A 23487-nucleotide genomic window follows, 5' to 3' on the forward strand; every position below is an offset into this window, starting at 1 on the left:
TAAGTAACAGAAGTGACCGGAGTTGAGTTATCCCCAAGGCCCGGCTCTCTGTAGGTGGGCATGTGCTCTGGGCAAGGGCTCTGACCGAGACTGTTTGAGAAACCAAATGTTTCAGCTGTCAACAGCTTTCTAAGTTAGGCTCATCATTACAGTTCTTCAGAAAGTTTAGCTTTTACATTTCCCAAGACGAAAATCAAAGTGCCTATGGGTACACAGCTTTTGTTTTCTACTAAATCTGCAGAGGTGGACATTTTAGCATAAATAAAGCCTTAATTTATTGTTGGTGAACTTTAGAACATAATGGACGATATGTTTAGGTACAGGGTTTTAAAAGCCAGTGCTTTTTTCAAACAGAGTCTTCTGTTAACCTTCTTTAGCGCCCAGGGCACAGCTTCACATCTGTAACTCGGGCAGGGCTTTTATGAAGCGAAGGGTTATAGAGATAATGAGCTCAGGTTTGTTTGTTTTTTGATTACCTACATTCCAAAGGTATTTAGGACCTGAAGAATCTAGAAGAATGCACCGATTTTTTTTTTTTCTAGTTGATTGTCTTACTTGAATATCAGATGTTTCAAGTGAGCTCGTAGCAGACCTGTCAATTTAGGCCTGAATTCTCTCACAACTCTGGGTAATGCATCGTGAATAGCAGCACGCAAGTTATGCAGGGCTCTGTAACTCACCCATAAAAAGCCATGGTCCTGAAATCTACGTAGAAACAGGGACCAGCCCAGGCCTATTTTAATGAGAACCACCCGTGCAAGGCAGACTTCTTCAATTTCAGCACAGACATTAGAGAAGGAAGCAAAACATATGTAGTGGGGAAAAATAAACACATTTCAAGAGCAGAACAGCATACGTCTTTCCTCTCTGCGAGTTCGGCCAAAAACGTCCTCCCTTCAAAGCCACAAGGACAAGCTAAGCAGCCAAGGATAGAAAACAAAATACCCCATATGAAGGGACGGAAAGAGGAGTTGAAGGAAGGTCACATGCCACATGTGCCGGTCACAATGTCACAGGGCGTTTGTGGGGGGCTTCGTCTTCTCTTCCGTAAGTTGCCAGCTCATCGAGCTTGGAGGATGTGCTTCATATGTGTCCTTTAATGGGAGAGCTATTTTTCAGTAACATTCTACACAGTTTTGGTGGGCAGGAATGGCTCGATAGGTGATGATTATTCATGAAAGGCTGGATTTTACTTACAAAATGAAGATTATTTATGGCTAATTTAAATAAGGACGTTATGACCCTGAGCAGAGGAAACTGTTGGTTGTAACCCCACCTTTCTTCCTACTAACAAACCCCCATTTTATCCAGGTTTAAGATGGTTTGTGCTCGAGGGAAGGCGGCTTTTTCCCACCCGAGAGTGAATCTTGATACATGCAGTTTGATCAGAGTAATTCCACTCTAATTGCCAGAGATTAGCTTAGATACAGGCTCTTGACTCAGTTTTTTTCTTAGTCAGCATTACTGAAGTTTATATGTGAAATAAAATAAAGCAATTTTAAGTGTGCAATCTGGTAAGACTGACGAATGTAAACAGCCATGTAACCATGGCCACATTCGTGACATAAAACATTTCCTCACCCCCCAAAAGTCTCCTGCCGTCTTTTCGTCCTTATTTCCTTCCCCCATTTTCTGGAAACCACTGCTCTGCTTTATTTCACTACGGAATCAGCATCTTCTAAGTTTTCATATAAAATAAATTATACGGCGTGTAGTTTTTATGTTTTTCTTCTTTTGTCTAACGTAATGCACTTGAGACTCCTCCGCACTGTCGTGTGATTCAGCAGCCTGTGCCTTTTTAGCCAAGTGGTTTCCCATTGCACGGCAACAGTGCAACGGATTTATCGACTTGGATGACTTCCGTTGACTCCTACGCATAAGGTTGCTGAACATTCAAGCACAAATCTTTCTGTTATCATTTTCTTAAGTAAATATCTAGGAGTGGGATTTGCTGGGTCATAGGATGAACATATACAAAGTATATATAAGCTTGAAGAAGCTGCAAAAGTGCTTTCCAAAGCAGCATTCCCATCCATATCATGTAAGATTTCCAAGATTTTCCAGTTGCTCTATTTTCTTCACTTACGTTTGGCATTTTCATCCTTTAAAAAAATTGTTTTAAATGTTTATTTATTTATGAAAGAGAGACAGACGCAGAGCAGGAGAGGGGCAGGGAGAGGGAGGCACAGACTCCCAAGCAGGATCCAAGCCCTGAACTGTCAGCACAGAGCCCGATGCAGGGCTTGAACTCACGAACTGCGAGATCATGACCTGAGCTGAAGTCAGACGCTTAACCAACTGTTGGCTGCATGCTGTTCTCATGATTAGATTGCGGTTATGGGTTTTGGAGAAGATTACAGAGGTAAAGTGCCAATCTCATCCCATCACATTACATGATGACATTGTACAGGCACATGATTTGTAATTATTTTAAGGTTGCCATTAGTCAGCTGGCTGAAGGAGGGCTTGTAGGGTTTCTCCAAGTCAAGTTATTCTCTTTCCCCTTCCCATGTTGTACCCTGTGCAAGTCACTGTGCACGGCCCACACTTAACAGGGTAAGACTACGTTCCCCCGTCTGTAAAGTAGAATATCAATACGTTCTCCTTTAGGTTATAATCCAGCACGTTATTTACTTATTTTGTTTATTAATTTTTTTCCAGCTTTGGCCATTGAGTCCTTTTTCAGTTGGCTCCTTTGACATATCTGCCATCATGGTGAACTTGGTATTTTGTTCTATTTTGTTCATTGAGCATTTGCTTACTTTCTGGCAGTACAAGGTGCTCTGGGCTCATATCATATATTACCTGACCCAGACGTAAAATTAGCAGTTTCTCCAAGGAGCCCTATTTCCTTTTTATTGGAGAGTGGTATTAGAAACTGAGATACTAGGGGCGCCTGGGTGGCGCAGTCGGTTAAGCGTCCGACTTCAGCCAGGTCACGATCTCGCGGTCCGTGAGTTCGAGCCCCGCGTCGGGCTCTGGGCCGATGGCTCGGAGCCTGGAGCCTGTTTCCGATTCTGTGTCTCCCTCTCTCTCTGCCCCTCCCCCGTTCATGCTCTGTCTCTCTCTGTCCCAAAAATAAATAAAAAACGTTGAAAAAAAAAATTTAAAATAAAAAAAAAAAAAAGAAACTGAGATACTAACTAGCGTATCTACAGAAATCTATAAATACCTCTATGCCTTACCACTTGTATGGATGTCAGGGTAAGCATGAGTAGTTACCAGTGTCTCCAATTGTAATCCAAAACCACAAGGATCATTCTAGCATTCTCCCCTCGATCTCCCCAGATTCACACTCCAACAGTTAGAAACCTACCTACCACCATTTGTCATTTATTTACTTAATTGTTTGACTCCAGTATACATGTGTCAGAATATATATGTGTATCAGCAGTATCAGAACTGTTAACTGCTTCCCCCGCGGGAAATAACGACATCAACTAGAGTTTGAGTGACGTTCCTTTCCCCTTTAGTCTTACAGACTACATTCATGTCCAAAGTTACTTAGGTCAACACCTTTGTCTCCCACCACCCTCAGTGAGGTTGTTTCCCACCTACATAGTACCTTCGATTCTCTTGTCAAAGTCTACGTTCTTTCTTGGAATCCCCCAATCCACTAAAGAATTATTATTATTTTTTTTTAATGTTTATTTTATTTTTGAGACAGAGAGAGACAGAGCATGAGTGGGGGCGGGTCAGAGGGAGAGGGAGACACAGAATCTGAAACAAGCTCCAGGCTCTGAGCTGTCAGCACAGAGCCCGATGCAGGGCTCAAACCCACAAACTGTGAGATCACGACCTGAGCTGAAGTCAGACGCCCAGCTGACTGAGCCACCCAGGTGCCCCTACACATACATTTCAGAATGTGTTTGTCAATTACTGCATGCACACAAAGCCTACATGGATCTTATTGAGAAGGTGTGGATCTATAGATAAGTTGTAGGACAATTAACATTCATAAAGTCAAGGCTTCCAATCCATGAAACAGCCTGCCTCTATTTACAGAAGTCTTCTGTGATTTCTTGCAGCAATGTCTTCTAGTTTCAGTGTCTAGGCTTTGCACGTATTTTTTTTTTGTTAAATTTATCACCAACTATGTTATGGTTTTTCAATGCTATTGCAGATGGTTTTTTTTTTTTTTCAATTTAAACTATTTATTGCTAGGAACACAAATGATTTTTATTAACCTTGTATCTTGAGAGCTTCCTAAACTCACTTATTAACACCAATAGCTTTTTGCAGATTCCATAGGATTTTCTACATAAGCAGCCATGTCATCTTAAAAAAAAAACCAAAAAACAGACAGTTTTGCTTCTTTGTTTCTGTCTTAAAGCCTTTAATTTCTTTTTCTTGCCTTGTTGCCCAGGTTAGAAGCTCTAGTACAATGTTGAATAGAAGTGATGAGAGTGGACGTCTTTGCCTTCTTCATAACCAGGGAAAGCAGTGTATCTTTCACCATTGAGAGCGATATTAGCTCTCACTAGTCATTAGAAGTAATTTATGACATTGAGGAAGTTCTTCCTTCTCCTAGAGAGAGAGAGAGAGAGAGAGAGCATGCAAGAGAGAGTGAGTGGGGGAGGGACAGAAGGGGAGAGTGAGTGGGAGGGAGAGAGAGAGAGAGAGAGAGAGAGAGAGAGAGAGAGAGAGAATCTCAAGCAGGTTCCACAGTCAGCACAGAGCCCAGTGCAGGACTCGATCCCATGACCCTGAGATCATGACCTGAGCTGAAATCGAGTCTGATGCTCAACTGACTGAGACACCCAGGTGCCCTGAGAGTTTTCACATATAAATGTTGATTATTCTGAAATACTTTTACTGTAACTATTGAGGTGATCATACAGATTTCCTTTTTTTTTTTTTTTTTTTTTTTTTTTGGCTTCCACTGTATTAAACTGATCTTGCATTTCTTGGGGAAACCCCATGTCGTGTTAAGGTATCACCTAATGTGTCACGTTTTACATATTTCTGGGTTTAACTTGCTGAAATTTGCTGAGGAGTTTTGTATCTGCTGTGGAGGGACATCAGTGGGTAGAGTTCTTGTACTGTACAGGAGTTTTATGGTTGTGACATTGGGTTAATGCTGGCCTCCTCCTATCTAGAACCCTACCCCACAACCCCTGCAGTGTCTACACCCCAGTCTCAGTCTCCTTAGGTGAGCGAGGCCGGCAGACTCGGTTTCGGCTGTCTTCCTGGGCCGTGTCCTGGAAACTATCTCCATGCAGTAATCTTGGGCATGTGGAGGGCTCACTCCTTTTATTTCCTCCCTTCACAGATCCCAGGTCCGTACTGCCCATTGTTCAATGTCTAAAAATGTCACATCTTTCACATATTTTGACCAGTTTTCTAGTTGTTCGATGTGGGAGGTTAAATCTAGTCTCTCTTACTAGATCAGAGCAGAAAAGGACATCCTGAATTTTGGCTACGGAGACACCAGGAAAACTCTGCTCTAAGTTTCACTCCGTTTTCATCCGTCTTAAAAAAGGACAGAAGGAAGGGGTGCCCTCTCTATCGGCCTTTAGACATCACTGTGTGAGAATATGGTACCTAGAATTGTGTAGCCACCCCGTGGCCACAAGGGCTGACCTACTGAGGAAGGTAAATAAAAATAGGCAAAGAATCTGGGTCCTTGATGACACTGCCGGGCTCCTGGCAACCTGGAGTCAGCTACTTCCAGACTGCTTGTTATGTGAGACCCATTTCTGAAAACTATTTAAACAAACTTTAGTTGCACTTTCTGTTACAGCCAGCCCAAACCATCCTGACATGTTCTTTTCAATATATGTATTGCCAGATTCTTAAACAATGTTTAATGTTTATTTTTGAAAGAGAGAGAGAGAGTGCGAGCAGGGGAGAGGCAGAGAGAGAGGGAGACACAGAATCCAAAGCAGGCTCCAGGCTCTGAGCTGTCAGCACAGAGCCTGATGTGGGGCTCTCACACCCACAAACTGAGAGATCATGACCTGAGCTGAAGTTGAATGCTCAACCGACTGAGCCACCCGGGCGCCCCATGTATCGCCGGATTTTTGCCAGCTCGGTTCCCTTCGGTTGTTAGGTCACTTTGATTTTTTTTTTTTTTTTTAAATACTGAATTGAATCAGGATCTATTGAGTGAGACATTGTGCAGAGAATTGCAAGAGAGAAATATTACCTGGTCCCATCTTTGAGGCACTTATATCCTTGTACAGGAAAAACAAGGTAACAAAGTAGTGTCTACACTAAAGAAACAATAGAATACATGTCATAAAAGGAGAAAACAAATAAAGGAAGTGGTTAATAAACCTTCTGAGTGAATAGTTAAATGAATCCAATTGAATCTTTAGGAATGTCTGCGTGAGTCAAAATGTTAGGTGACATTAATCGACCTGACTTCTAACAAGCCCCTTCTTGTGTTATCTGGCATATTCTATTAAATATTGTGCAGATTTAAATTAAACGAGGGAGCAAAATGAAACAAAAGAGCAAAATCTTCCCAAATAATAAGTTCAGCAATAATAATAATAAATTTCCACTTCAAATATTGGCTTAATAATAGTTTGAAATATCTATATAAGGCAGATATATAAGATTATCTATCTATCATCTATCTATCAATCATATATATATATATAGAAAGAGAGAGAGAGACAGAGACAGACAGAGAGAGAGAGGGGGAGGGGGGGAAGGATCTGGCTCAAATATGTTTCCTACTGTTGCTACTACCCTTTTTTTTTTTTCCCAATTGATAGAAAAATCCTAAAGAGATTCTTCACTTTCTGGAAGCAAATACACACATTGTTATTTCAGAAGATATTACTGTTACCCTATTGTTTCCTAAATTAGGTATGGTCAAGAATTTAGGGATTTCCTTTCTTGGAAAAAAATCTGCTTGACGAATATGAAGAAGTTGGACTTTGCTTATCCTGAGAACCTATTCATAACAATGCTGTTTCCTGTCCCATTATGTGTATAACTGGTTGAAACATGTCTATGGATGTGCATTCAATGATGTTGAAAGGGTGACAGAAAAATGACCAGAGTCATAAGTTAAATGGGACTGTCTCTGAACCCCCGAGGGCAAGAAGAAAAGTGTAACCAATAGCCATGAAACCCAGAGAGCCTTGGATTTAGACACAAGAAGGCCTGGTGATGGCCAAAAGGGGAGATCTGGACAGTAATGCCACAGGACGCACGGAAGTAGATGGTCGTCAAAGATCATCTCTGACGCACAGTTAAATTTCAAGGAGCAGGACAATCTCCCGCCTACATTTTTTTGAGGGGAGAAGACAAAGCGTTGAGAACAATGTACTTCCCAAAGATTCTCTAACTCTCTGATATGATTTACAGTCCAAATACCTAGAAGAGCTGTCTGCCTTTGGAAACAGGAAATAGAAATGAAAATACAGGATTGGTCGTCCGTCACCTCAACTACAATCTTCACACTGCCCTTATCCTTCCTTGGAAAAGTGTTGAAACCAGGCCAACTGGGCCCAGTTCAAGTACATGCTCAGTAATAGCAACAAAAACATCAACTTTGCAATATACAAAGCTCCCCCCACCCCCTAAACACTATCTCATTTAAGCCACACAACAAACCCATCTGGCATCATTGTCCCTATTTGGTAGATGAGAAAACCCACAAACTGAGAGATCATGACCTGAGCTGAAGTTGAATGCTCAACTGACTGAGCCACCCAGGTGCCCCTTCCCTAAAACAGTTTTAGGAGTTCAACCCCACCAACCCCACCATGAGTTTAGGAGCTCATGAGCCCTGAGCTGTATGGTAAAGCCCATAAGGCTTTTTCAGGCCCAGTGCCCCTGCTGACCAACAAATGTGACCTTTAGCTATGGGCTTAGCATTTCCTGTCCTGTGAGGAAAGACATAGACAGAGAGGTGGATGGAGAGGAAAAAATGTTCCTCTTTCCTTAACAGGGGAACCAAAACTTTTGAAACCACATTTCTTCTATAATCGTCTTCACCTGGAAATGTATCTTTATGTCCAGGACCCTCTAGAGACGGGCTTGCTATTTGCATTTCTTCAAAAGCTATGGTTTGTCTACATTCCCATGAATGGACATGTAGACTGTTTCCAAAATTTGTATCTTAAAAAAAGGCTGGGATAAACATCCCTTAACACATATATTTACAGACTTTTCCAAATACAAGTTACTTAGGGGTAATCTATATTTGAAACTTAAATGTTTGTAAGGTAATACTAGCCAGGAACAAATTTCTCATTATTGTAATACTTCTCATTATATGTCAATACCAAATGCCTACCTGCTTACCAAAATAAAACTAAAAGATAGTAAAATGACTATATTAAATTATAAAATACAGTGGCACCTGGAATCAGGCCCAACTTGAGAAGTTAAGGATGCCATCCTCCATAAGACTGCCCTCCCTCCCCGTGCCAGCCAGTTTCCACAAAGTGGAATCAACCCAAATGTCCACTGATAGATGAATGGATAAACAATATATGGTCTCTACCGATAGTAGAACATTTTTGAGACTTAAAAAGGCAGGAAGTTCTGACACACGACACAGCATGTGAAGATATTACGCTAAGTGAGGGAAGCCAGACACAGAAGGACCATTATTACAGGAATTTACTTATATCAGGTACCTTGAGTGGTCAGATTCATAGAGACAGAAAGAAGGATGGCGGTTATTAGGGGCTGGAGCGGGGAAGAAAGGGGAAGTATTACCCCTGCTGCTTCTCCTCAGGGCCTTCAACGTTTCACTGTATTCCTCTTGCCCCAGGCTGCCTGTTATTCTCATGCACCCTGAGGCTCACCACTGCTCTTACTAGCCTCCACACGGATATCTGAACTATGCCACTGTTCCCCTTTCATCTCTCAGTTAGTCAACATGGAAACCAGTTCCTCAAGAAGCTCCCTGAGAAGCCTGAACTTTGCAAACAAGTTCAACTCTTTTCCTTCTTTCCTCAGGGAGGAAGGGCACAGGAACTGTGTCCCCGCTAAGCGTGCTGCCCTATGCGGGGTCGGGAACTGGCCAGACGCAATCAAAAAATCCCACAAAGTTTCCTACTGTTTTGAGTGTGCTTTTTCTTCATTAGGTATTTGGTTCAAGGCGTTGGTGTAAACATTCACTTTCAGATGAGTTAGGTAAATGCCTGGGACCATGAGCCCTGAGCTGTATGGTAAGAGGATGTCTAGCATTTTAAGAAACTGTCCAACTGTCTTCCATAAGGGTGCCATTTTGCCTTCGCATCAGGAGTCAGAGTTCTTGTTGCTCTTCCGCTTGGTCAGCATTTGGTATTGTCAGTTTTTTGGATGTTCGCCATTCCAATAGGCGTGTCGTGATATCTTCTTGTCGTTTTACTTTGCATTTCCCTATTGATGAGTGATGTTGAGTATGCTTTCATATGCTGACTTGCTATCTGTGTGTCTTGTGTTTGCGGTCCATTGAGTTACTTGACTCTTGGTTGATATTTTCCTCAGTTTTAGAAAGTTCTCAGATGTTATCTCTTTGAGTATTTCTTCTCTCCTAGTATCTTTCTTCTTCAAGAAGTATACGTATACAAAGGTGCCTACGTGGCTCAGTTGGTTAAGTGTCGGCTCTTGATTTTGACTCAGGTCATGGTCTTGTGGTTGGGAGGTACAGCCCGGTGTCGGGCTCTGCACTGGGAATCTCTTTCTCTCCCTCTCCCACTCTCCCTCTCCCTCTGCCCCTCTCCTGCTTGCGCTCTCTCTCTCTGTCTCTCAAAAAAAAAAAAAAAAAAAGAAAGAAAGAAATATAATTATACATACCTTAGACCATTTGACTGTGTCCTCGTGTTTCTCATGCTCTTTTCTGTTATTTCTATTCTTTTTTCTCCTAATGTTTCAATTTAGATATTTTCCACTTACCTTTCTGCAAGGTCACTACTCCTATGCTTTGCTATGTCCAGTTGCTTCTTAATCTCAATGAGTTATTAATTGCAGTTGGTTGGTTTGTGTTTTTTTTGTTTTGTTTTGTTTTGTTTTGTTTTGTTTGAGTTCTAAAATGCCCACTTAAATTTTTTTATAAATCTGGATTCTCTGTCGGGGATTTTCAATCTTGGCCACACTTAGCTCTGTCTAAAAGAAATGTGTTACTTGGATTAGACTTGGTGCACTTCTGGTTTGGGATGTTAAGATCTATCGCACGTTCCATGAGGGGCGAACCTGTCTCTCCCAAGCCAAGTGAGGCCATGGGAGAGTTTGCTCTGCCTTTCCTGCTCAGCCCTATAGCCTCACATGCCAGCTTCACACTCAGGAAGCAGAAACTCTGCCAATCATTGTGTTCTCCTCCAGGTCTAAATCTGTCGGGCCAACTCCTATGGCCATGAAATCTGCTTCCTTGCCTTTCCCGCAGTAAGTCCCTCTGCCTTGACCAATCCTGTGCCCAGACTTGACAACACACCCGTTAAGCAAACCTCAGCCCACACAGATGGGGTTCTTTGCTCTTGAGAATGTGGTTCCATTCATTTTGCCTTTTACATTTACAGCTCTCCAATGTCTGGAAACAGGCTGACTGGGTTGGAATGTGACTCTTCCACTTATGGTCTGCGTGGTCTCTGCAAATCATTTCATCTTTCTGTGCCTTAGGGTCTTCATCTAGAAAATGAATGTAATAGCAGTACCTACTTCACATGGTGGTGGTGGTTAGTGTAGATGAAACATTTAGAGTTGTGCAGAGCTATCTACCTATTAATCATGATGGTAATGATGATGAGATAGCCCTCTCCTAGCTTTGAGAGGCCAAGCCAAAAGAATTCTATGAAGATGCCGCCTCACAGCTGGAGCTCTGAAAGTCTCACTGTTGCCCCCCAAAAGTTACAGCCTATTCAACTCCCACACAAAACCCTTATCCTTCAGGCTACGTACCTGGTCCCTAAACCATTCATCTCTCCTACCGTGCTCAGGCACTGAGTGGTCCTGGGCTCCGGGGACCCCACTGTTCCTTATACACCCTGGCCTCCATCAAAGCCCACTCAGCCCACCAGACAATTTTGTTTAAGTCTGAACCCCAGTGACAGGTAAGTTCATGTCTTTCGGCCAGGTGGCTCTGTGGCCACTGTGCAAATATGAGGGTGCAAACATTTTGCCCCAGAGACAGAATGCTGGCCAACCTCAATCTCTAGAAGCTATCCTACAAAATTGAAAATTGGAGGAAAATGAGACCAGGGGAAGGTCCCACTCATCTAAGAGGCTCTGTTACAAAAGAATGTGGTTACTCGGTCTGTGAATTTTGCTGGGGGCATTCAGCATTTCAGCAGCTTGCACAACATCCTAGAAAAGTATAGATACTAGAAACCATCTAAGCAGTCTTCTTCTGAAGGCGCCTACAGCTCTCCAGTGATTAGGGCCACGGGTCTAGGCTTACGTGAGTTGATGTATAGACAGCATTCAGCACAACGAGGGTGCATGGTAGGAGCGAGCTCAGTGCTGGTTACTGTTATCTCCATGCTCGCCATCATCATTCCTTATCTGGACACTGTGGGAAGGCACGCCAGTCTCACCACGGCCTCAGCCCTGCTGCCAAGGTGTCTGGAGTTTCAGGCACCAGTCATGTGTCCCCCAACCTCAGGGAACACACTTTCGGTCCCTAAGTCATGGTAGTCATTAAGGGCAGTTCACATATATTCCATTTCTCCTTCTTCAGGGACTACGGTGCCATTGCAATTCCTTATCTCCTGATGTGGGCAATGAAACAGGGCAGAAATGACCGTGTCACTTCCAGGTGGACGTTGGAAGAGGCCACGCATGAGTCACTATAGCCACTCACCACTGCTGCGGTGATGACGAGCCTGTGTGTTGAGATGGAGGCTCCATCAGCCAGGACCCTGAGAGATGGCAGTGAGCTGAGCCTCAGCATTGGACATGCAGCGTGAATGGAAACAAACCTTTACTGCGTCACGTCCCTAAGATCTGGGGACTGTTGTCCCTGCAACATAATGAGCCTCGCTTGAATAACATATCTCCTAACCAGGCTTGAAATAAATACAGTAGCACCCCATACACACGCCTGGGATTGGGGAACGGTGGGAACTGAAACTTACACTCAACCCTCAAGTCTCCACAAAGTGACCCTCTAGGTCATCTCAAGTAGGCATGAATGATGGTCACGTTCTCCTCAAACTTTCTACACACTCTCAAGCCTGTTTACGGTTTGTTGTTCTTTGCATGTCTGCCTACCCTCTCCGACTGTTAGCTCCAAGAAAGGAGCAAGTGTGTATTTTTGCCTGACCATCCAATGAGCTTTTGATTAAGTTCCCTAACACCCTTGTGTCTCTGTTTCCTCATCTATAAACTGGTAACAACAATAGTACTCAGCTCCGACTTGTAGTGAGAATTTGATTAAATTAAGTGAACCAACATATTTATACGGTGGTTATACCACTGTTAGAACAGTGCCTGCCACATAAAATCCGCCACATGAGTGTTGGCTCTTATTTTCTTATTCCTGCCGGGGGTACCCTGCTTCTGAAAATTACTCTTGGGAAATTGAGGGGGAAAGCCCTGATTTGTAGTGTTTGCCAATTTTCATGGTGGAAATGCTCCCTCAAGGGCTGATTTCAGGCTATCAGCATGACATCACTAAATGCAGAATCAAGAGATGTTCAGGGACACCTTCTACCACACAATACAGTAGACACAGTGACTTCGAGTGCATGGATAATATGTTAGGAAATGATAAGCTGTGAGTATTTAGCAGCTTTGTTTTTAGTGGGATTTATCTGATTTTAAGTTTATAGAATTTAATTGTTTAAATGTTTATTTTTCAGAGAGAGAGAGAGAGCACATGAGTGGGGAGAGACAGAGAGAGAGGGGGGACAGAGGATCCAAAGCAGGCTCTGTGCTGAAAGCAGAGAGCCCGATTCAGGATTCGAACCCATGAACCGTGAGATCATGACCTGAGCCGAATTTGGACGCTCAACCGATTGATCCACCCAAGCGCCCCATAACTTAATTTTTAATAAGGTCAAGCTTAACAATTGGTTTGCAAAATTCCAGCTTGAGCCAGCTTGAGCACACTGAGTATGTACTGCCTACCCCTCCCATTCCCAAAATAGATAGTTGCAACTCACTGGGCTCAGTTACACAACTGGACATCAGCCTCTGAATCCTCACCAACACCGAGCACGAAACAGCTCGCACCCATCGACTGAAGTTGGCAACCTAGCTGACATCTCTCTCTTTTCCATTGTGTAGCCTCCCACATTAGAGATACTGCACGCTTTTCTACTGTAAACATTTAGAAAGGATGTTTTATTATGTTATTTTTGAAATTATTTGGCCAGAATTCATTCGTTTAATTTGTAATAAGCTCCCATCCCTCGCAAGTCAACCGCCATATTTACGAGTTCTTACAAAGAAACTATTAAGAACGAGCTTGCAATGTTAATGCAGTCAAATATTTATGAATGATAACAACTTCTGAAGTTAACGTGATCGAAGTTTGGTCATCATTTACACACTTATTCATTTCTATTTTAAGATAACTTTTTTTCCTTGTTCAGCAAATACACTGACCGGAATCGTGAATTATCGGATTTATTTGTGTAAGACTTTGCATTCCCGGAGGTCCCAGCATTGTGCCTAATGGTTGTAGGAGGGAGATAAGTCAAGGACGGACAGAGCCAGGATCTCCACTCGAGGGATGTGGTGGACACCACGTCAACCAAAGAAGACAAAATGGATGGGAGGAGGAACAGATTTAAGAAGGAACTGCATTTGGTGTGGATGTGGACATGTTGAGTATTAGGTGCCTGCAGGCCACCTAGGGGGAGATGAATGGTAGGCATCTGGAAATGTGGATTTGCAAGTAAGACAAGAGATCGGGGAGGAGATGTAGATATATGAGTTGTCAACAGAGACTTGACAGTCATGGGGCTGGAGGGGCGAGGACTGAGGTCAGTCCCCGAGGGGGTGCCTGTTGCCGAGGAGGGAAGAAGAGAGATGAGCCTGCCATTGAAATGACAAGGATTACGTCTGAATATCTCAAAATAAAAAGAATTTAAAAATGAGGAAGTTCCTCACCTATCAAGAAAACGGACTTTTGAGTGTTCTAGACAACTGTATACAAGCTTCTCTCCCTCTCAAATTTCTTTAAATACCCATGTGTGAAACAGATTCCCTAAAACATGAGAGTGTGCACAAGTGACTATGAATGTCCCGTACTGCATCGCATGAGAGCAGGGTCGTGCCCATGCTGACCCCCACCGTGTGCCCAGGGCCCAGTACCTGGTAGGTACTCAGTAATATTTGTCAAATGATAAAATGTTGCTGGAGTTAAGATATTGTTTCCTCCTTTCACTCATTCCAAACGTTTTACATTAAGGGCTTTATAGCCATGCTGAAAGCATTGTCTCATTCAAATTTTATCCTAATCTGGAATAAACTGCATTGAACACATGCAGAATAGAGTTTTTGATACGAAAGAGGACCTGACTCTTGAATAGAGTTTTTGATACGAAAGAGGACCTGACTCTTGAATAGAGTTTTTGATACGAAAGAGGACCTGACTCTTGGTGTCCCGGACCACCAACACTTTGCTCAGAGCGCCACTAGATGGCGCTGCTTATCCATCTAGCAGGAGAAACCAGCTCTCCGTGGGGCTAGTTTCCCAACATCACATTCAAACGTGACAAGTGTGAACTCCTGTATGGAATCATAGAGCGATTCTGCCATTTAACTTGTGTTTGTAAACACTGTATCACTAACGAAAAAAACCCACTATCTCCAGATCGTGTGTAGCACACTCAGAACATGCCCAACCATCAAACCCCATCCTCACCTTGGGATCTTCTAAGGATTCCAGGAAAACAGTAGGAGCAAAAGGGCTCCTCTTCCCCTCCTAGAACTTCCTTCTCTTCCTTCTTTCCCATGTACTTCCTTCTTCCTCGAAACCCTATAGCTTTAAAGTAGCCAGAACCGCTGACCTCTTACTCCAGGGACCTACACCTTTCATTGGCTGCCTGCCGGACCCCACCTGCTAACACTTGCCCTAACTCTGGAAGTCCTCATCAGACACCTGGAGCTGAAGTTCAGCTCCTTCTCTTTACCACGTGGGAGTGGGGGGGAGATCCTACCGCCTCAAATCTTCTTTCAGATAAACATTGTTTGGCCAGTTGCCAAAAGTGTTTTATTTCAACTAGGCCAGGGATTAAATGGGTTTTGAGGAGCTCGTGGAGAACACAGCCACCGATCCTAACAATCCTATCATTTAAGGAGCCAAAAATCTATAGGGGATGATTAACAGAGCTACAAAGGGATCACAACTAGTTAAGGAGGATTACATGTTGAGTGCTGCAATGGAGCTCTGAAGAAAACAGTGGGACACAGGTGGTTCATTCTTGCCCATGGCGGAGGGCTGGAGGAGGCCCTACAGAGGAAGTGATCTTGAGCTTGAAATGCAGAGTTCGCTCAGCTGAGGGGGTGGGGAGGCGACGATCACGTGCAGCCCACTAAAATGTTCACAAAACTTGAGTGTAGAGTGAGCGAGACTGTCCGACACTAAGACTGGAAGGGACAGCTAAGGATGGACCATGAGGGACAATGAATGTGCCGCTGATGTTTAGACTTGAAACATTAAGCTATGAGGAGCCAACGGTTTTCCAGGTCTGTTATGGGTTGAACTGTGTCTCCCCAAAAAGCTAGGAGATCTTAACCTCATTGCCTGTGCAGTTGACCTTATTTGGAAGGAAGGTCATTGCAGATGTAATTGGTTATGGTAAGATGAGGTCATACTGGGGCAGAGTGGCCCCTATGCCAACAAGCCTCAGAAGAGACAGGCACACAGGGAATGTCATGGGACAACAGGGGCAGGCACCGGAGTTATGGGACACCCAAGGGACAAGTTATGAGCCAAGGGACACCCATGATGGTTGACATTCACCAGAGCTGTAAGAGGCAAGGCCTCTTACACATAAACCTCCGACACCTTGACTTTGGACTTCCGGCCTCCACAACTGTGAGACAACACAGTCCAGTTGTTTTTAAGCCCCTCAATCTGTGATACTTTGTTACGGCTGCTCTAGGAAAGCAATTCAAGGTCCTTTCTCTGCCCCTGCTTGCCTGGCATCCAGCCACCTGAGCCTGGCTTGGAAGGCACACCCTGACCCTCACCTCACCTCACCACACCCACAGCCCTTCCTACCCATGCTTCAAGGACGGACTCAAAGCCTACCTCGTCACTGCCCCCTCCAGAGATCAGCAGCGTCACACGTCCCCAGCTGGGCCTGGTGTACCTGAAGAGCCCACAAGAGCACCTCAAGAGCCACACGGCCCTCATGGGACCACTGCCACATCGGGGAGGGTGTTGATACTCCACCAGCAGCACCTATCCCTTTCCATCCGCCTAACCTCCCGCACCTGCTGCAGGGCATTACCCGGCCTGCCTCAGGCCTGAGTTCTGGGAAATTCTGATTGGACAAGAGGGACATACACTTTGAGTCGTGAGGGTCTGGCCTTCCCAAGGTCTGAAAACGAGACCGTTCTAATCCTTGAAAGTAATAGGGAAGGATTAGGGCATCTTTCGGGCCTTGGTCTCTACAGGTGTAGAAACAGTGGGGGAGAAAAAGAAAGTTCCTTTTTTCTTGTTCCTCATAAGGTCAGGTCGTCCAATAAACGAGGTAGACATACAGAGTGTTTTCTCCCTACTGACTTGATTATCTTCGGCTTTTGAAGAGTTGGCATTTTAAACGATCCTAATGACACTGAATCTATCTTCATTATAAACTTTCCTCTTGGGGGCACAGAGTTGTCTATGGAAGAATTTCCTAAATTTCTTAATTAACCTGCAGTGACTTTATTTTGCCAAAGATTGTGCTCTGAAACCATTAGGAGATATTCTCTACGATGCAATCTCAGAATAGTTAAAAACAGCAACAACAATGACAGCAAAACTACACCATAAAACAAAACAAAACGAAAAAACCTTATAACACTAAACCACTCATCAATGAAAGGTCAGAAAGACTAAGAAAATAGGCAACAACTAGATGAAGAATTTGAAGCTGTAAGGTTGCAGAGATTAATGTTGATATTCTGCACACATCACTTCCAAGGGAATGTTTGAAGATGAATGGTATTTTTTTTAACCTGCTTCAAATCTAATTTCTGATGATGAGGGTTTTACAAGCGAGCTGTAATTCATGAATATGTGGCTTTTTGCTATCTGCTTTACCTTTAAGAGAAAGTGGTTAATCCTTCCTCTAGACAGAGACTGTATCTTGAGTCTGATAGAATTAGCCGAGATGCAATTGGGAGGAAATTCATTATTTCCCCAGCTTCCCTTTTATTTAGTCCCTCCCAACACAGGAGGACTGTCCCAGAGATGAAGGGAACTTCAGGCTTTTTGCTCAGGTCCCTTGTAAGGACCAAGTGGGAGCCAACAATATCTCCACATGACCATAAACGGCATATCCGGTGGGCAGAATTAAGATACAATAGGTCAAGAGCATCCTACCTTTTGGCTTCAACTTTCCCTTTCCAGAATTTTCTTTGGTACTGGGGAGACTGTGAGCATTTTGGGACCCAACTAAGGCAGAGTTGGGCTGTTCTGGGTTCAGGAGATAGAAGTCTGAGGTATTGGAGGAACCTCTGTGTTAGGCTGGTTTTGTGTCAGGCACTGGCCCTGGGTTGCTGGGACCATAGGTCCTGGGGCTGCCTGAGGCCCACCCAGCCTGTCTTGCTGAGCTTGGGGGATGCCCCAGCGCCCTGGCATCATCAGCCCCCACCGCCTACACTCACACACACATACCTTGGGCCTGGGCCTCTCTCCACTGCATGGCTTCTAGGCACCTCTCCTCCAGGCCCCCATGGGAGGCCTCCTTGCTCTGCACCAAGCCCCTGGCAAGCCTCCTGGGCAGACCACCTGGATCCTTGTCTGGAACCTCCGCCATGCTCCTACAATCTGGAGATTACCATGGTTAATGCTTTCCTGTGTATGCTCTTCTGGAACTTGCCCTCAGAAGGTCAGGGGTGGGTGGGGGGTAGAGAGCAACAGTTCTTTGCTTTGCTTTCTGAGCTTCCATGACAGGGGTTATTAGGAGATGTCTTTTTGTTTCTTTCTAGATGTCTCTCTACTAGCCTCCCTCGGAATAAAGTGTGGCTCTCCCCGTTAGCTCATGTAATGAGGGCTGACATTTATTAAGTGCTCACTGGACAATGTATATTAACTCATTTAACCTTCACAGGTATTTTATCAAGTGATTTAATACTATCCCCTTTCTATGGATGAAGAAATCCAGTAGCTCAGCCACCTCCCACCGTCCTCCAGGCTCATAAACCCAGGGGACTTCTCTAAGTCGTGCAGGTTTCCTTTCTGGTTCCACACTAAGCAGAGCTGGAGGCATTTGGAAACTCCTCTCTCAAGACAACAGTCTGGCTTTCGAGCCACTAATTTTGCTGGAGAAGGAGACCCGCCCTCTGGAGCCTTTTGTGGGTGGGAAGGGAAAGTGCGTGTAAGTTTTGGGGGGAAATTAAAGCATCAGTTTAATATTTCCCAGGTTCAGAAAGCTTTGGGGGAAAAGATAAGTCCAAGTTGCATTTGGGGATATTTCGTTATTTTAAACGATACGATCTTCTGGAGCCCAGGTCAGTTTTGGGGGAATCCTGTCAGTGCAGTACAGTAGACAAGCAGATGCTGACTTCTCTGATACTCTGGCTAAGGAGGGGACAGCTCTTGGAAATCATTCAGCTAACATGGCATATTGAGATCGGCACTCCACCACTGGCCCCAAACAAGAGGGTGCCCAGGAGGCAGGATCCTGGGACCCTCCCTGACATCTACTTTCTCGGAACAACTGATAGTGGATAGTGTATGTGTGTGTGCGTGTGTGTGTGTGTGTGTGTGTGTGTGTGTGTTATGGCTGAGTTTTTACCACTAAAGGTTCACCCTTTGGGTCAAAAAGAAAATAAAATGGTAACACAACAGGGGCTGGGGACTTATCAGACCATCTGCAGCCCAAGGCCTGGAGGCCCAGTCAGGTGACTTTGGATTTGGGGAATGCGTGCAGAGTGAATTGCGGCCATACAGGATCCTGGGAGGAGAGGACAGGAGGGAGTGAGACTGGAAAGGGCCTGGGGTCCCCAAGGGCAGCATGCATGCATATGGGTGCAAGGGACTCCCTCTTTTTCCTGAGGGAAATTAGGGGTTTTTTTAATGCTTATTTTTTTTTAATTTTTTTAATGTTCATTTATTTTTGACAGAGAGAGAGAGAGAGAGACAGAGAGACAGAGCATGAGTGGGGGAGGGGCAGAGAGAGGGAAACACAGAATCTGAAGCAGGCTCCAGGCTCTGAGCTGTCAGCACAGAGCCCGATGCAGGGCTCGAACCCATGAACGGCGAGAAGGTGACCTGAGCCGAAGTTGGATGCTCAACCGACTGAGCCACCCAGGCGCCCCAGTGCTTATTTATTTTTGAGGGGGCGGGGCAGAGAGAGAGGGAGACACAGAATCCAAAGCAGCTCCAGGCTCTGAGCTGTCAGCACAGAGCCTGACACAGGGGCTGAACCCATGAACCATGAGATCATGACCTGAACCAAAGTCAAATGCTTAACTGCCTGAGCCACCCAGGTGCCCCTGGGAATTATCTTTTTAAAGAAGATAGCCTTTTACTTTTACAAAGCATGTATATACACACATATATATGTTACAAAGCATATATATACACACATATATAATATGTATATATTAGAAACCTACATATGTATATGTTTATGTTATGTTCTAACATATGTTAGAAAGCACATGTAAGCAGAAATTAGGAAATAAAATGCCAAGTTTACACCAATCCAGATGTCTACTGTTAATGTTTTAGGGTGTATTCTTTCTACAGATAGACATTTTTTACCCAAACGAGCTGGTTCTATCCATGTCGTTTTGTGACCTGCTTTTTTCGATGAACAGTCTCTCCACCTCTCCGTGGATTTTCACCTCATCCACCACTCTTCTGTATTCCGATTTCCCAGGTAGTACCCCAATGTCCTTCATAGGCAGTTCATCCTGACCCAGCCCCAAAGCGAGCATGTTCAGTGCACCTGGTTCTTACGTTCTAGGTAGAGGCCCTGCCAGGGGTCCTGTAGAGCATCCCCCTAGGATGTGTCTGGGGGTCACTCCATGGGGATACTTTGCTCTTCACCCCTGGCATTTCCAGCAACTGAGAGCATGATATAAAGGCTTGGGAGGGGCGCCTGGGTGGCTCAGTCGGTTGGGCAGCCGACTTCAGCTCAGGTCATGATCTCGCAGTCTGTGAGTTCGAGCCCCGCGTCGGGCTCTGTGCTGACAGCTCAGAGCCTGGAGCCTATTTCAGATTCTGTGTCTCCCTCTCTCTGACCATCCCCTGTTCATGCTCTGTCTCTCTCTGTCTCAAAAATAAATAAACAGTAAAAAAAAAAAAATTAAAAAAAAAAAAAAGGCTTGGGAAACTCAGGTGCCTGGCTGGCTCAGTTGGTTGAGTTCAACTTTGGCTCAGGTCATGATCTCAGAGTGTGTTGGAGCCCCACATACGGGCTCTGTGCTGACAGCTCAGAGCCTGGAGCCTGCTTCAGATTCTGTGTCCCTCTCTTGATCTCCTCCTCCCCCACTCATGCCGTCTGTCTCTCTCTCAAGAATAAATAAAACATTAAAAAAAATTTGAAATCTGTTGCTAGATTTTAGCACTGAATCGATACATTCTTGGGTCTTCCCTGATGGTCTGTGTATCCGGGCACACCTAAAACAAGGAAGGTCCCGGATCAACCCAGTCCTGCTGAATATGGTGAAAACCCCTCTCCTGTGGGAGACGACTTCCAAGTTCATCACCAGGCAGCCTGTTACAGAGACCAAGGAACAGAAAGGCTCCCCGTGGCTACATCAGTTTTATGGCCAGGACGAAAAGCAGGGAGAAAACAGAGAGGGGTAGGTAGCGCCCCGAGGATGGGTGCGACTTGGGTGGAGAGCCTGCCGCCCCACTCCCATCCCCCTGCTCCCACCACCCCACCACTCGCCTTTCTGGAGGGCCACTGTGGGGGTCGTGTGGTCCTGGGGCCAGAGCAGAGTTGGGGAGCGAACACGCACTTGCTGCTGGACAGAGACACAGGGACCGCGTGCCGGGCAAAGCTGCGTGGGCAGAGGGTCCGTGGGGACAGGGCTTGCAACGTGGGCACAGTAAACCTCCTGAGCCCGGAGCCTCCTGAGTGCAAGGAGCCTGGAGAACGTGAGTGCCTGCCTGGCCCGGCCGCCTCTCCCGGCAGTGCTCAGCACACACAGGCTTGCACACTTCATTCACACTTGTGCCTCCTAAGCTGCTTGCTGCCACATTCAGTTTCATGGCTATTTGCTTGTTTCTCTTATTTTCTGTAGCTGAACTGAGTATCTTTAAATCATACAGCAAAGATGCCCTACAACTCCTAGACTGCCCTTCGAGCACATCTCCCCTCCCCACCCCTCCCAGGTTCACATCTCCCCCTCCCCCCACCCATCCCAGGTCCACTTCCCCACCCCTACCCCGATCCACATCTCCTCCTCACCCCTCCCAGGTCCACATCTCCGACCCCACCCCTTCCAGGTCCACACCTCCACTCCCGCCCCACACACCTCCCAGGTCCACATCTCCTTCCCCCACCTCCCAGGTCCTTATGTTCTTATGGTTCTTATGTTCTAGGTAGAGGGCCTGCCAGGGGTCCTATAGAACATCCCCCCAGGATGTGTCTGGGGGTGACTCCATGGGGATACTTTGCTCTTCACCCCTGGCATTTCCAGTAACTGAGAGCATGATACAAAGGCTTGGGAAACTCAAGGGCGCCTGGGTGGCTCAGTTGGTTAGGCGTTCGACTTTGGCTCAAGTCATGATCTCATGGTTTATAGGTTTAAGCCCCGCATCGGGCTCTGTGCTGACAGCTCCCAGGTCCAAATCCTCCCTCTCTGGAGCCCACCTGGACCACAGGCCCTCCCACTAGGCCTCCTTTGGTCCTGTCTGCCGAAAGCTCTCTTTCCTTCCTCCTTTTTACAGGGAGCGCTCACCGGTACCCCCGGTGGCTCATACCTGCTGCCTTAAAGAAGGATAAACTAGTCCAAAGGAAGGCTGCTCATAGGAAAGACAGAGGCTGTCTGAACTCTGCCCTCTTATGAGAGCTGCCTGTGTCCCTCCTCATTCCCCACTGAACGGGGCCACCGGCCTTGCTGGCTGAGTTTAACCCAGGTGGGGAACTGAGCTTGGGAGGAAACTGATGATACCAATCAATGACGCTAACAATGTCGAACTGATGAATCTTCTCTCTGCTTCAGCAATTCTTCCTTAAAATGTCATACTAGAGCACTTCTGGAAGATTATAAAAATCTACAAGGAAACATTTCTTACCTAGAAGAAACTGTTGAGGGCCAACCCAACAGCCCGTCTCCTCCTTCCTGGTAGCAGGAGGCTGATGTGGCCTAGGCCGAGGAGGGCAGGGAGGGGCCCAGCGCCCCAGGTCTAAGCCGGCCCTGCCGGGCTCCCCGCAGTGGGCGGGGCTCGGCCACCGTTCTGGCAAAGGCCTGCAGTGTGGGCAGGGCCGCGGTGGGCTTGCGTGGAAGTTCGGGGAGTGGCTTTGTTGCCCGGGAAAAGGGACTTGGAGAAGGCAGTCTACCCCACTCCCAGTGCCCACATGGCAACATGCCTCAGACACCACACACGCCATATACGACACATACCACAGACACAACGCACTGCCCATGCGACCCACATATACGTAACACGTGCCACACACAACGCGTGCGCACATCTACACAAAGCATACAACGCGTTTACGCGTCTATACACTAGCACAACATAGACCACACAGAGCCTCCATGTGCGTACGTCTAGGTACACACCACACACACACACACACACACCGCACATACACAGACGCACATGCAAACTCCCCTTCCTCCCGCTCTTGGATGCTGTCAGGTGAGTCTGTGTCTGCAGGCTTCGCGACCCTGGTGCAACCATGAGGAAGCAGTCCATGAAAGCACAAAGAAGCCGCCCCTGGGTCCGGAACCTATTGATCTTCTGAATTGGACAAATTCTGCACCTCCCTGTCTCCAGACTTCCTATTCTGTAAAAGAATACATCTCTGTTTCCTAAGCAATTTTTTCATCATGTATTCTGCTCTTTGCAGCTGAAATCAGCCTAACGTATTAGCGGACCAGATTATAAATCTGTAGGACTATGTTTCACACGTTATTCAATCCTGGTGGATGGTCTTTTACAGATCAGATGCTAAGGGGATGTTGGAGGAGTAGGTAAGTGAGTGAAATGGGGGTCTTGACGCAGGGCAGGGGGAAGAGGGCACATCCTGTGCACCAGGCCCGGGGGGGGGGGGGGGAGTATTCCTAGTGAGCATATAGTCACTGAAATAAATGCTTTACATTTACTGATTTATTTGATCGTCACAAAAACGGGGTGAGACAGGTGCTATCATTGCCACCCCCATTTGATACAGGGGGAAACGAGGTGTGGAGAGTGGAAGCGACTTTGCAGAGATCACACAGCAAAGGATGTGGTCGCAGGGCTGG

This window comes from Neofelis nebulosa, chromosome 11 (genome assembly GCF_028018385.1).
Source record: "Neofelis nebulosa isolate mNeoNeb1 chromosome 11, mNeoNeb1.pri, whole genome shotgun sequence".
Taxonomy (NCBI): Eukaryota; Metazoa; Chordata; class Mammalia; order Carnivora; family Felidae; genus Neofelis; species Neofelis nebulosa.